Genomic DNA, 14951 nt, shown 5'->3' with positions numbered 1-14951 from the left:
GGTCAGAAGCTCAGCCACGACTTGGCCTCCTCTGGACGCAAAGACAGTGGGCCTGGGAGGAGACATAGGGAAGCCCTTGTGCGTTGCTTGTTTGATTTGCTTGCCCACCTTAAATCAGTCCACAGCCACTCAGAGGTGAGAGCAGACAACCTCAGCATGCCTTTCAATCAGTAACCTGGAGAGCTGTTGGCTCCTGAGTGCACGTCTGCATTGGACAGGTGCTTAGAACCGTCAGTGGGGTAGCCGTCATCTTCCCTGTTCTTAAGGCTCACTCTGTGATAGAACATGCCTCAGGGTTCACCCAGGAGTTAACACAAATATGAGGAATACCCATATGAATCTTAGCATTAAAAAAGAGAAATTTCACATAATACAATGTTAACAACAATTTTTAAAAAAGAGAAATTTCCAGACATTTTCCTCAACAGTAATCATTCAAAAACTTTAATACAGCAGTCAAATATTATATGCTGATGGTGACAATATCCTACGTATTTGCAGTTGCAGTCGTTTGCTTGATGTCAGGACATTTGTTTGTTATCCTCTTACTCCCAAAAGCACTCTGAGGTATATACTTGTGGAAGATTGAGATTCTAACAAAAACATCATTATTTTAAGAAACATTTATTATGTGAAAGGCAGTTAGAGATTTTCCATATGTTGAACCACTCCTCAGACGGCTGCAGTGGTTTGCACTGGGTCATGCTGAAGCCTGGAGCTGCTGCTTTCAGAGAGCTGGATTGAAAGCGAAGCACCCAGGACACCAACTACCACTGATAAAGGGATACTGGCCTCTCTTAAGTCTTCTTGAAGTCTTTTTTAGCGTACCACTTTATGACTGGGAGCCTTGTAAAACCGATAGAAATGATTCCTGGCTTAAATAGGAAGCGCAGGTCTGCCATCCCTGGGAAAAGGGAAATGGAGATGAGCTTTGGGATTATCCTTGCTCTTGAGTGGGGTGCATATTTGGAACCAGGGAGCAGTCTGGGGGTTTTTAGAACAATGTAGAGAAAGAAGTTATAGTTTAAGGGAGCTTGGAGATGTGGAGCAGAGTTCTAGAGAGAGGGAACTGTGTAGAAAAATGGCCTTAGGAATCTCTGTTAGGTCCTTTTGATGACCAAGTGCATGTCTAGAGTCTAACTCCAGAAGGCTAGGGGAAAGTGGTCAGGACACTAGGACACTTTGAGCTGCTAGTTCTCAAAGTAGGACAGAATTTGAGTTTCTACAAGCCAAGGTGGGAAGTCCACATTGCTCATTGAGGGCCTTCAGTAACGATTTCAGGAGGGATATATTTTAGTTCAAGGACTGAAAGAACCCTAGAGTGGGGTCAGTGTAGCACAGCAGGTTAAGCAGCTTGTAATGCTGGTATCCTGTATCTGAATCCCAACCCTAACCCAACTTCTCACTGTTCTGCTGCCCATGTGTTTTTGTTTGTTTGTTTTAAAGATTTCTTTTATTTTTATTGGAAAGTCAGATGTACAAAGGAGAGACAGAGAGGAAGATCTTCGTCCAAAGATTCACTCCCCAAGCGGCTGCAACAGCCAGAGCTGAATTGATCCAAAGCCAGGAGCCCCAGGAGCTTCTTCCACATATCCCACATGGCTGCAGGGTCCCAAGGCTTTGAGCCGTCCTCAACTGCTTTCCCAGGCCATAAGCAGCGAGTTGGATGGAAACAAGGCTGCTGGGAGCAGAACCGGAGCCCATATGGGATCCCAGCACATTTGAGGCAAGGATTTTAGCCAGGAGGCCACTGCTCTGGGCCCTCCCATCTGGTTTTTTGCTAAGGCAGTGGAAATTAGCTGTAGTAATTAAGCCTCTGCTATCCATGTGGGAGACCAAGGTGGAGTTCCTGGCTCCTGGCTTTGACCTGGCCCAGAACTGGCTGTTAGGACCATCTGGGGAGTGAAACAGAGGATGGAATATCTGTTTCTCTCTCTGTTGCTCTTTGAAATAATACATTTTAAAAAATATTTATTTGGGGCCGGGCGCAGTGGCGCAAGTGGTTAAAGGTCCTTGCCTTGCATGCCCGGGATCCCATATGGGCGCCGGTTCTAATCCCGGCAGCCCCGCTTCCCTTCCAGCTCCCTGCCTGTGACCCAGGAAAGCAGTCGAGGACAGCCCAAGGCTTTGGGACCCTGCACCCGCGTGGGAGACCCGGAAGAGGCTCCTGGCTTCAGATCGGCATAGCATCGGCCGTTGCGCTCACTTGGGACTGAATCATCGGACGGAAGATCTTCCTCTCTGTCTCTCCTCTCTGTGTATCCGGCTTTCCAATAAAAAAATAATAAAAATAAATCTTAAAAAAATATATATATATATTTATTTGGGGCCTGGCACGGTAGCCTAGTGGCTAAAATCATCGCCTTGAATGAACTGGAATCCAATGTGGGTGTTGGTTCTAATCCTGGCAGCACTGCATCCCTTCCAGCCCCCTGCTTTGTGGCCTGGGAGAGCAGTTGAGGATGGGCCAAAGTCTTGTAACCCTGTACTCACATGGGAGACCCGGAAGAGGCTCTTGACTCCTGGCTTCAGTTCAGCGCAGCTCCAACCATTGTGGCCACTTGGGGAGTGAATCATCGGAGGGAAGATGATCTTCTATTTCTCTTTCTCTCTGGATATCTGACTTTGCAATAAAAAAATAAATCTTAAAGATATATATATTTTCTTAAAGTCTACTTTAAACCTACCTTAACAAAACTTTATTAAAACAAGCTTCATAAATACCAATTCTAACTAAAAGTAACTTAATTGCTTACTGGTGGAAATCCGGTGTTCTGGAAGATAGCAATGTTAAATATTCAGCAATATAAAATCACAGTGTCCAGTGTGCAATCAGAAGTTGTAAGACATGCCAAGAAGATGTGACCCATAATTAGAAAAAATTGCTAGAAACAGAAATTACAGAGATGTTGGAATTGGCAAACAAAGATATTGAACCAGCTGTAATAACTGTGTACAATTATATAAAGTGAAACTTGAATGTACTAGTTAGATATTTTAACCTTGCAGATTGTGGAGTATGATTCTATTTTTGCAATCATTGGGTTTTTTTTTTAAAGATTTATTTATTTTTATTGGAAAGTCAGATATACAAAGAGGAGGAGAGACAGAGAGAAAGATTTTCTGTTCATTGATTCACTCCCCAAGTGGTCACAATGGACAGAGCGGCACTGAACCGAAGCCGAGAACCAGGAGCTTCTTCTGGCTTCTGGATCTTCCACGTGGGTACGGGGTCGGGTCTCAAGGCTTTGGGCCGTCCTCGACTGCTTTCCCAGGCCACAAGCAGGGAGCTGGATGGGAAGCAGGGTTGCTGGGATCAGAACCAGCACCTGTGTGGGATTCCGGCATGTGCAAGGCGAGGACTTCAGCAGCTAGGCTACTATGCCGGGCCCAAACTTTATTCTTATAGTATTGATGGTTTGATGAAATTTACACAATGATCGTGTTCCCTTCTTATGTCATAACAAAATATGTGTTTTGCTAAGTCCAAAATATACATTTTCCCCCACATTTTTTAACATCCCTTGAACCATTATGCCTTTTAGAATCAGTGACCTCTCAGTGGCTGGTGCTGTGGCATAAGGCTCCACTTGTGGTACTGGCATCCCTTATGGCTGCCAGCTTGAGTCTGACATGTTCCACTTCCGATCCAGTTCCCTGCTAGTGTGATTAGGAAAGTAGCAAAAGGTGGTCCAAGTCCTTGGGCCTCTACACCCACAAGGGAGACTCAGAAGAAGTTCCTGGCATCTGGCTTTGGACCTGCTCAACTCTGGCTGTTACAGCCGTTTGGGGAGTGAACAGAAAACAGAAGGTTCTTTCTCTGTCTCTCTTCTCTCTCTAAATCCCATTTCAAAAAGAAGTAAATAAGTATTTTAAGAAATAGGATCAGTGGCAGTTCAGATTTGATGAAATATGATAGAAATCCATTGGAATCATTATTTTCTACTAGTGTTAGAGTTTAAGACTATGCGCACATATTCCCCTATTTTGAAAACTCTCCTTTCTTTATTCTCTCTCTCTCTCTCTCTCTCTCTTTGCTGCTTGTTTGCTTAGGTTTATTTATTTGCGTGGAAGGCAGATTTACAAAGAGAAGGAGAGACAGAGAAAGGCCTTTCCTCTCCTGGTTCACTCCTCAAGTGACCACAATGGCTGAAACTGAACTGATTTGAAGCCAGAAGCTTTTTCCTGGTCTCCCATGCAGCTTCAGGGTCCCAAGGCGTTGGGCAGTCCTATGCTGCATTCCCAGGCCGCAAACAGGGAGTTGGATAGGAAGTGGAGCAACTGGGGCACAAACTGGCACCCGTGTGGGATCTTTGGAGGTAGAGGATTAGTCAGTTGAGTAATTGTGCTGGGGCTCCTGTCTTTATTCTTTATATCTAAATTCTGCTTACTTCATGTTTTTGTTTCAGAAGCCCATTTGGTCTCTGCAGTTTCCAGTGACCTTTTCCTCTTTCCTGTTGAAGGCATTGACTACATCATTCATTTGGTAAACTTCCATTTATTGCTATATTTTCACTTAACTGTGACTTTATACTTCCTTAACTAAATTATAAACTCTTAGTTTCAAGGGAAAGACTTCACAGTTTTTTGTATCTTCTACTGTCTACTTGATAAATACTTCCTGACTGATAATAGGGTAAAATTAGTTAACCATTAATACTACCTGAAATTTATTGAGTTAGTATTATATAATGACTGAGTGAGCCACACATAGTCTTGGTCTCTCTTTCTTCTTTCTTTCTTTCTTTTTTTTTTTTTTAAGATTTATTTATTTTTATTGGAAAGCCAGATTTACAGAGAGAAGGAAAGACAGAAAGATCTTCTACCCACTAGTACACTCCTCAAGTGGCTGCAGTGGCCAGAACTGAGCCAGTCTGAAGCCAGGAACCAGGAGCTTCTTCTAGGTCTCCCACATGGGTGCAGAGTACCCAAGCTTTGAGCTGTCTTCAACTGTTTTCCTAGGCTGCAAAGAAGGAACCTGATGGGAAGTGGAGCAGCCGGGATATGAGCCAGCACCCCTATGAGATTCTAGTGCATGCAAGGTGAGAACTTTAGCCACCAGGCTACTTCTTATGAAGTAGAGAGCATTGCATTAATTTAACAGTTTAGTAGACCGAGAGATGAGGCTGCTTGCTGCAAAGGTCCCAGAGCTAAAATGTGGCAGTGGTAGAGTCAAATGCAACCCTTTGTCTCTGATTGTTCATGCGCTCCCTCCTCTGCCCCTTTGCTGATGAGGTTTTAGGACTTTGGTAACTGCCTGGTAGACTGAAGGGAGAAAGAAAAAAATAGTACTTTTTTTCCTTTTCTCCAGGACTTTTCCTTATAAATCCCACGTTTTGAGTGGTGGCTAGACCTTGTGAGAGGAAGTAAACATACAGCTGCCCTTTGCTGCTGACTCTTAGTCAGTTGCTGGCGGCTGGGCTGTTAGTGACAGATGAGTGTGTGACACTTCTTCAGGAATGAATTCTTGTTACAGCTGGCAGAATAAAATAGTTGTTACGGAATTGCATGGCAGTTTGCTCCGTAATTCCTGCCCCGGTTGCTCAGATGCAGTTGTGATTGCTGGGTCTCTCCCCTCCCCGAAGTCACTGTATTAACACTCCTATCTCAGACTGCTGCCTGCCTGTTCCATGACCACACGGTGTATTTGTATGTTGCCCTCAGCTGTCAGCAAAACATTTTGCTGAATTTCCTTTTCTGTTGCTGCTCTACAACCTTCTTTTCCCTAGCCTTTCTCAGTTATGAAAAGTCAGTTTCTTTTTTGGCTTTTCCATCCCAGAGAGGGAGCAGTTACTGCAGAGAGAAGCTTGAAATACCAAGTAAGACATCATAGAGACAAAAATGAATGGTTAGACAGTGGGCCAGATGAAATGAGACTTACTCAGTGCCTGATGTGCAATTCAGCTCTAATTATCTCCTTCCTCTTTCATTTTCAAATCTGCCACTGTATTTAATCCAGCAGTGAGTATCCCAGTGTCTTGACTACAGGGAGTTTAATCTGGTACAGAACGCACTGCTGCTGTGAGAGCCAGAGCACCACTGTCCTCAGCATTCCTGAATAAGGTGGCAAATAGTCCTTTCCATAAACACCAACTATAGATTCCCATATGGATTAGGTTTTTGACTCTGCTTGTCTGGGAGTCTAGAAGACACACCCAGGATAGGCCTCTTCCCAGACTTGGAGAGGAATGCATTTTGTATCTAGCCTCTTATCTCAAGTTTTTGGGAATCAGCAGTTGGAGATCACACTCTTCTATCCTTGGCTGTACATTTTAAAGGAACATATTTGAAATAAAGGTAGCTTTATTGGGGTTTATGTAAGTTGTTATTTTTAAAGATACTTTAGAAATTTATTTAAGAGGGCACAAATCAATAGCTAAGGCTAAATCCTTGCCTTGCAGCCGCTGGGATCCCATATGGGTACTGGTTCATATCCTGGTTGCTCTACTTGCTTTCCATCTTCCTAGGAAAGCAGTCGAGGACGGCCTAAATCCCTGGGATCCTGCACCAACAAGGGAGACCTGGAAGAAGTTCCTGGTTCCTGGCTTCAGATTGACTCAATTCTGGCCGTTGCGGGCCCCTTGGGGAGTGAATCAGTGCGTTTAAGATCTTCTGTTTCTCCTTCTCTCTGTAAATCTGACTTTCCAATAAAAATAAATAAATCTTTTAAAAAAATGTATTTAAGAGACAGCCAAGGTGCTCTTATCTACTACTTAGTTCACTCTGCAAATGCCTGCAGATAGCTGGAGCTAGGCTCGGGCCAGGAACCAGGAACACAATCCAGGTCATATAATCTAGCTATCCCACACTGGTGGCAGGAATCCAGTTTCTCGAGCTGTCACTACTGCCTCCCAGGGTCTGCATTAGCAGGAAGCTGGAGTTGGAAGCTGGAGTTGGGAATTAAGCCTAGCTGTTCTAATGTGAGATGTAAACATAACTGTTAAGCTAAATAACTAACTAATTAGTTATTTAATAACTAAAGCTTTGTGAATATTGACATATTTCTTGTAATCTTACAAACTTGTTTGTTGATTTGATAACTTTTGTGTGTGCATATAGGTATTTTTAAGAATAGTTTGCTTATTTTTATGTTTACCTTTTAAAAATTTTATTTATTTATTTATTTTAAAGGAACAGTTACAGAAAGGGAAGAGACAAAGAGAGAGAGAGAGAGAGATGCTGTCTGCTGGTTCACTTTCCAAATGGCTGCAATGGTCAGGGTTAGACCTGGCCAAAGGCAGGAGCCTAGAACTCCACGCTGGTCTCTCCTGTCAGAACAGGGACCCAAGCACTTAGGCCATCTTCTCTTCTCTCAAATGTTTTAGCAAGGAGCCAGATCTGAAGTAGAGCAGCTGGATATTGAACTTATATGGGACTCCCACATCACTGGCAGCTACTTATCTCACTCTGCCACTGTACGAGGTCCTAGTTAACTTTTTTTTAATGTTAAACTTCTGGGTTAGTGTAATGCTCAGTTGATGATGAAGGCAAAAAAAAAAACAAAAAAAAAACAAAAAAACAAAACTAGTGCCCATAAATATTAGGGTAAAGTAAATATTATTACTCATAAGGATTTTTCCATTTATGAGTAAATTATTTCTAATCTGCATTTATCCAATCAAAGTAAAAATAAGCCCAGTGAGAGGAATAGTTTGTAGTTCAAACTATACCATTTTGATTATTTGAATATTGATAATTTGGCAGTAAATTTGGAAAATAAAATGAACTCTTGTAACTGGAAGTCATCAATGACAGCAACATCATAAAACTTGCATAACAGTAGTGGCTGTATAACAGGAAATTAGGCAAAGATGGAGATACAAAAGACTTTATGTGGATCAGTCTTTTCTTCAGAGCTCAGAAGACTTTGCAAACAAAATCTCAGTTTGCTATAGAATCTCTTGAGTGTTCTTTGCCAAAGTTCACTGCTAGATGAATTGAAATTGTATCCCTGATTGCCAGTCATTCTTAAACTAATAACTAGAATCCAGATTTCTGACTTCAGGTAAATGTGTTTTCTTTTGGACAACCAGATATATCCTGTCAAACAGACAACCCAGGGCCAGTGTTGTGGTGCTACAGGTTAAGCCTCTACCTGTAATATCAGTATCTGGTATGATGCCACTTGGAGTCCTGACTATCCCACTGCCAATGCCACTCCCTGCTAACGTGCCTGGAAAGGTAGAAGAAGGTAGACTAAGTGCGTAGGCTCCTGGCACTGGCATGGGAGACCTGGATGGAGTTTCATGATCCCGGCTCAGCCTAGCCCAGTCCTGGCTGTTGCAGCTATGGGGGCAGTGAGCCAGTGAATTGAAGTGCTCCCTTCTCTCTCTCTGTCTCCCTATCTATCTATCTATCTATCTATCTATCTATCTATCTATCTATCTAATCTGTCTATCTCTATTTCTGTTTAACTTTGCCTTGCAAATAAGTAAATATATACTTTTGAGAGCCCAATTTTGGCCATTTACAAGGTGGTTTTCTGTGGTAAAGTTGAGACTAAAAGGAACCAACTTTGAAGGTAAAAGTGATGCCCTAAATTTTAGTTTTTAGAGCAAAGGTATGATTAGAGCCTGAAGAGTAATAAAGGAAAGAGCAAAAGATGGAATGCCCCAGAAGATAATAGAGAATTATGGAATTACCAGGTGTGAAATGGTCCTTGATGGAGGTACCATGTGCTCAAGGAGTAAAGTCCTGGAGTTCAGAAGTCCTTTGTCCTGCACTATTGTCTCAAAACCAAATCAAGACAAGAAGGATCCTTCTATTGACCGAATGTTGGCCCAGAGCTGGTGTCATTCCTTTATGAAATTCAAACTTCTCTCAATTTTAGATCATAAATAAGCTCTTTTCCTTGATTGTTCCAGTCCGATTTTTTTTTCCTGTCTACCCCAGGAGTTCCATTTCTGTCCTGCTGGCTCTTTTGGACATTGTTTTAGTGACCTGCACTAATTTGCTAGCCATTCCTGGTGTTTGGAGACAGTCTGGTTCTGTTTGTCAGTTCAACCCCACCCTTTATTTCAACAGGAAGTGGGTGAGTGCTTAAGGTATGATGAGAGTTTTATCCTTGTAGCTGCTGCACGATGCTAGGGACTGCTTTAGTATACAGACTGAAGTACAATGTCTCTCATTTTGAAATAAGATGACTATCTTGTTTTCCAACTGAAGTTTTTTAATTTTGTGGAACGCATTTTTTTAACGTAAAGAAATTCATCTCATTGAAGAGGAAACTACAAACCTCTTCTCCTATGCACCCCCACCCCACCTAAAGTGCTGTTAACTACAGAATAGTGGGAAATGCTGAAGTGAAAGCAGAAGTCCTAATTGTCTTACATCCAACGTCCCCACGTGTTCCCATCCCCTGCTCCTGCTGATCAGCATTTTGAGGTGTTTTTCAAAGAGGAACTGCCTTGAGAAGCATTTCTGTTGTGATGGCTATTGCTATAGCACAGATACAGTTGCCTTTTGACTGTGTTGATAGAACTCTGTGGGTATTACCAATGACCTTGGCTCTAAATGCAACGTTGTTTATCTATAACATCCCTTCCAGCACAAGCAGTCATTGGTCTTGATGATAACAGGAATTCAGATTGTGAGGTGTACTTGAGGGACTGTTGTTACCTGCTTCTACCCACAACCCCTCCTCTCCCTACTCCCGCTCCAGGCTGTTGGGAGCAGTGTTGTGGGAGTTCAGAAAGTAGAATGGGTGTCAAAGTCTCTTGGACTTTCTACTAACCAAATGTGAGATGTCCAGTTTCCTGATAACTTTAACTTTCACCATTTGGAGTGAAGACTGACCGAAGAGACCTGAAAGAACACCTTATCCAGTTTCCATTTCTTTGTTTAAAAACAACTTATTTTTATTTTTGTAAGATATATTTGCTTTACTTGAAAGAATTAGAAAAATGGAGAGGGAAAGGCAGAAAGATCTTTCATCTGCTGGTTCACTCTCCACGTGGCAACAACGTGCAGAACTGGGCTGGTCTGAAACTGGGACCCAGGAGCTTCTTCCAGGTTTCCCACAGGAGTGCAGGGGCCCGAGGTCCTGGACCGTTCTCCACTGCTTTCCCAGGCCATTAACAGGGAGCTGGATTGGAAGTGCATGCCAGTGCCTCATAATGCTACTATGGCTACACCACCACACTAATCCCAATGCATTTTATTTATTTGAAAGGCAGAGCTACAGAGAGGGGAATCATACAGATCTTCTATCTGTTGGCTCATTCTCCAATGGCCACAACTGGTTTCAGGTGGGTTGATCTGAAGCTGGGAGCCAGGAGCTTCTTGCAGGTCTCCCAAGTGGATGCAGGGACCCAAGGACTTAAGTCATATCAACTACTTTCCCAGGCCAGGGGGGATGAATTGGAAGTGGAATAGCTGGACCATGAACTGGCAACCCATATAGAATGCCAGTACTGCAGGCAGAGGCTTAGACTACTATGCCACAGTGCTGCACCCATCTAGTTTCCATTCTGAAGCATGAATCCTATCAAGGCACTGTCAGCCCATACCTTTCCAGAGTCTGCCAGACCATTGTGAGAAAGGATGTCTTGAAGTCTTTTATTTGTTCTTGGAGTCATTCTCAAGTCTTTAGCTAAAACTAGCTCAAAGTAAAGATGGGATTTGCTGTGGAGTCTGGCGTAGGTGTCTGGAACTGGCCACGAAGCTAGTTTTTCCCTTTTGCATCTCTGAGTAGCCAGCTCCCAAATCAGACTGGGAGCTGCAAGACTGTGTAAACCACTTAAACCAGGTCTCAGTCTGGAGTGCCTTTTGGACCTCACAGATCTCACATGTGGATCTAGACCTGAAGATGATACTTAAATTCATAGCATGGTCCAGCTCTTTGTGTGGTTTTTAAACTTGCCTCTGATCCTGTATTCAGGTTACAAGTGGAAGTTGGCTGAGGGAAGTTATGACAGCTTGGGCAGAAGCAGATCCAGAAGCTTCAGAGCTGGGAAGTTGCTTAGAGACCTGCTAGATCACTTAGTTTAGTTTGTTTATTTTGTAGATGAGGAGACTGAAGCCCAGGATGAGAATTCTAACATCTTTGCTTTAGAAGGCACAGTGAACATTATCTAGTGTGTCCTCCTGGCACTTTCTTATATTCTGGGAATTTTCTCCAGCCTATCTGATTGCTAATTTGTGGGGAGAGTGTGAGACCTCATAATCTTTTTTTTTTCACCTAGTTAAGAAGGATGCATGCCCATATGGACCACTGATTAAGGTCCAGGAATAGGGGAAAGTGGATGAGACTATTATTTTCAGTTTTGTTTTTCTTCCTCCTGCATCTGGGATGAAAGGGGGAGAGAAGAGGAGAAGCTATACCCAGTTTCCTGACTGTATCAGCACCCAGGGGTGGTGGGTGGCCACCTGATGTCATCCCAGGGTCCCCAATGTGGAGCATGCTCCAAGGGTTCTGCTCAAGTTATTTTGATAGTTCTGAAATGCTGCTGACCTCACCACTCCAAGGATGGGGGAATCCTTTCAGAGGACCTCATAATCTCACCTAAAGTGACCCTATTCTGTTACAGGACAATACTACTGAAAAGGAGCTAGAAAACTCATCTGTTTCCCTATAGCTTTTATCTTCCTAGTGGTTCTAACTTAATTCCTCTAGAACATCCTTCAGGGTAAGATCTTCTCAAATCCTCAAATGCCATCATAGTTTATGATTTCCTCTTATTGAAGTTAAGTGTGATTGGAAGAGACCAGTGCTGATCACATAGGACAGCATTGCATGAACCCAAAACTTTTTCCCACTTCTTTTTTTCACAGCTCTTGTTTATCTTCATATCCTTTTTCTGTCCCTGACACTAGCTTCTAGCTCTTTGCATGACACATTTTTTGCTAAGATTTTATTTATTTCAATGGCAGAGTTACAGAGTTACAAATGGCTGCAGCAGTTGGTGCTGTGCCTTGCCAAAGCCAGCAGCCGTGAGCCCCACCTGGATCTATACAAGGGTGGCAAGGGTCCAGGCTCTTGGCCATGATCTGCTGCCTTTCCAGGCATGTTTAACAGGGAGCTTAACTGGAAGTGGAGCAGTCAGGACTTGAACTGGTGCTCAAACATGGGATGCTGATGTCCAGCATCAACTTACGCCTTTGTGGCACAGCAAGTTAAGCCACCTGTGAGGTCAGCATGTCATATGAGCACTGTTTGCAGTCTGGCTGTTCCTCTTCTTATCCAGGTCCTTGCTAATGCACATGAGAAAGCAGCAGAAGATGGCCTACATGCTTGGGCCCCTGCCAGCCACGTGGGAGACCCAGATGGAGTTCTTGACTCCTTTGTCAGCCTGGCCCAGTTCTTAGCATTGTGGCTATTTGGAAAGTAAACCAGCACATGGAAAATCTCTCAGTCTATCAGGGGAAGGGTTAGATAAACTTTTCCTCTCTTTCTCTGACACTCTGCTTTTCAAAATGTAAAATAAGTAAAATTTTAAGAGGAATTTATTTTTGTTTGAAAGGCAGATTTATAGAGAGAAGGAGAGGCAGAGAGAAAAAGGTCTTCCATCTGTTGGCTAAAATGGCTAAAATGGCTAAAGCTGAGCCAATCTGAAGGAGCCAAGAGCCCTTTCTGGTCTCCCACTTGGGTGCAGGTGCCGAAGAACTTGAACCATCTTCTGTTGCTTTCCCAGGCCAAAAGCAGGGAGCTCAATCACAAGTGGAGAAGCTGGGATATGAATCAGCACACATATGGGATTCTAGTGCTTGCAAGTGGAGGATTAGCCTATTGAAACACCATACCTACTCCAAAATAAGTAAATCTTTAAAAATACACACACACACACCCTTGGGGCTAGAACTATGGCATCGCATGTAAAGCTACTGCCTGCTGATATAACAGGGAAACATCAGAGGGTGGTTCCCTGCACCACAGTGGAAAATCCAGAAGAAACCCTTGACACCTGACTTTGGACAGGCCCAGCTCAGCCTGTTGTGGCTGTTTGAGGAGTGAAACAGCAACAGAAGATCTCTGTTTCTCCCCCACCCCCCACTCCTTTTTTTTTTTTTTTTTTTTTGGAAAAGCAGATCAGATTTACAGAGAGAAGGAGAAACAGAAAGAAAGATCCTCCATCAGCTGGTTCATTCCCCAAGTGGCCACACGGTCAGAACTGAGCCAATTCAAAGCCATGAGCTTCTTCTTGCACGCCGGAGCAGGGTCAGTGCATGACACTACCTTCTTACAAACCCTGAGAGACAACAGATGATGGTTCAAGTAATTGGATCTTTTTTTTTAAGTTTTTTTTTTCTTGGAAAGTCAGATATATATAGAGAAGAGGAGAGATAGAGAGGAAGATCTTCCGTCTTCTGTCTGCTGATTCACCCTCTAAGTGGCCACATTGGCCAGAGCTGCACTGATCTGAAGCCGGAAGCCCAGAGCTTCTTCCATGTCTTGCATGCAGGTACAGGGTCCCAAGGCTTTGGGCCATCCTCAACTGCATTCCCAGGCCACAAGCAGGGAACTAGATGGGAAGCAGTGCCACCGGGATTAGAGCCGGCACCCATATGGGATCCCAGCTCGTGCAAGGTGAGAACTTTCACCACTAGGTTACCGTGCCAGGCCCAAATAATTGGATCTTTAACACCCATCTAGGAAACCCAGATTAAGTTCCTAGTTTCTGGCTTAAGCATATCTTACCTCTGGCTTTGCAGACATTTGGGATATAAACCAATAGATAAAACATTTCTGTAGCTCTCTGCCTTTCAAATAGAATAAATGCTTTCTAGAACACATAATTTTTGGGCAAGATTTATTTTTATTTGAAAACCAAAGTCAGGACCTGGCTGTGTGGCCTAGTGGCTAAGGTCCTCGCCTTGAACGTGCCAAAATCCCATATGGGTGCCGGTTCTAATCCCGGCAGCTCCACTTCCTCTCTATCTCTGCTCCTCTCTTTATATCTGACTTTGTAATAAAAATAAAATAAATCTTAAAAAAAAAAAAAAAAAGAAAAGTCACAGAGAGAGAAGAGAGGTAGTGAGAGATATTCTTAATCTATGGGTTTACTCTCCCAAATACCTACAGCAGGCAAAGCTGTGCTGACTTGAAGTCAGGAACCAGGAGCTGCTTCTGGGTCTCCCAAGTGGATGCAGGATCCCAAGGACTTGAGTCATCCTCCTGCTGCTTTCCCAGGCCATTAGCAGTGAGCTGGATTGGAAGTCAAACAGCCAAGACTCAAACTTATGAGCACCCTTACGGGATGCTGTCACCATAGGTAGAGGATTAGATTGCTTTACCACCACACCAGCCTCCAAAAACAAAATCTTTTAAAATGTGTTAAGGGCGGGCATTTAGCCTTGTGATGAAGATATCCACATCCTGGAGCCAGCACTGTGGTGTAGTGGTTAGAACTGCCACCTGCATCTCTAATATCCCCCATGGGCTCTGGTTTGTGTCCTGACTGCTCTACTTCCCCCAAAATAATCTCCTGGCCGTTGGCTGCAGACTGGCCTAGGTCTGGCCATTGAGGCTCTTTTGGGGATAAAGATGCAGATGCAGGGGTTTCTTTCTCTCTCTGTGTCTTTCTCTTCGTCTCTCTGACTGTGCCTTTCAAATAAATAAATGAAAAAAGTCATCCACGTCTCTGCTGTAGTCTGCTTGGGATGCCTGCATACCTTGTAGGAATGTAGGTTTGAGTCCCAGAACCTCCACTTCTGAACCAACTTCCTGCTAATGCATTTGGGAGGCAGCAGAGGATGGGTTAGATTCTTAGACCCCTGCCAACCATACAGGAGACCCAAATGGAGCCCTGGCTGTTGTAGGTACTTGAAGAGTGAACCAGTGGGTGCAAGATCTCTCTTTTTCTCTTTCTCACCCCCTACCACCTTTCAAATAGGTGAAAAATAAATTAATAAATTTGGAAGGGAGGGCAATAAAACATAAGCCTAGGCTCAGCGCAATAGCCTAATAGCTAAAGTCCTTGCCTTACATTAGCCGGGATCCCATATGGGTGCCG

The 14951-nt window shown here is 43.6% G+C and overlaps 1 protein-coding gene across 2 annotated transcripts in view; it reads left to right on the top strand.

The window, feature by feature from the left end:
- The window catches only part of WASF2 (WASP family member 2), a 79869-nt gene that overhangs the window by 37656 nt on the left and 27262 nt on the right, over positions 1 to 14951 (top strand). Inside the window, exon 2 of one of the 2 annotated variants that reach the window (XM_040979667.1) lies at positions 4410 to 4486. The exons of the other annotated variant lie outside the window; for it this stretch is intronic. The gene's annotated coding sequence lies outside the window, so the exon portion shown is untranslated. The remainder of the gene's footprint in view (positions 1 to 4409; positions 4487 to 14951) is intronic. 2 annotated transcript variants of the gene reach the window in all.

The sequence above is a fragment of the Ochotona curzoniae genome, unplaced genomic scaffold (genome assembly GCF_017591425.1).
Source record: "Ochotona curzoniae isolate NIBS_2020 unplaced genomic scaffold, NIBS_Ocur_1.0 contig_3255, whole genome shotgun sequence".
NCBI lineage: Eukaryota > Metazoa > Chordata > Mammalia > Lagomorpha > Ochotonidae > Ochotona > Ochotona curzoniae.
The sequence above is the reverse complement of the archived record's forward strand: the minus strand, read 5'-3'. Positions and strand labels throughout refer to the sequence as shown.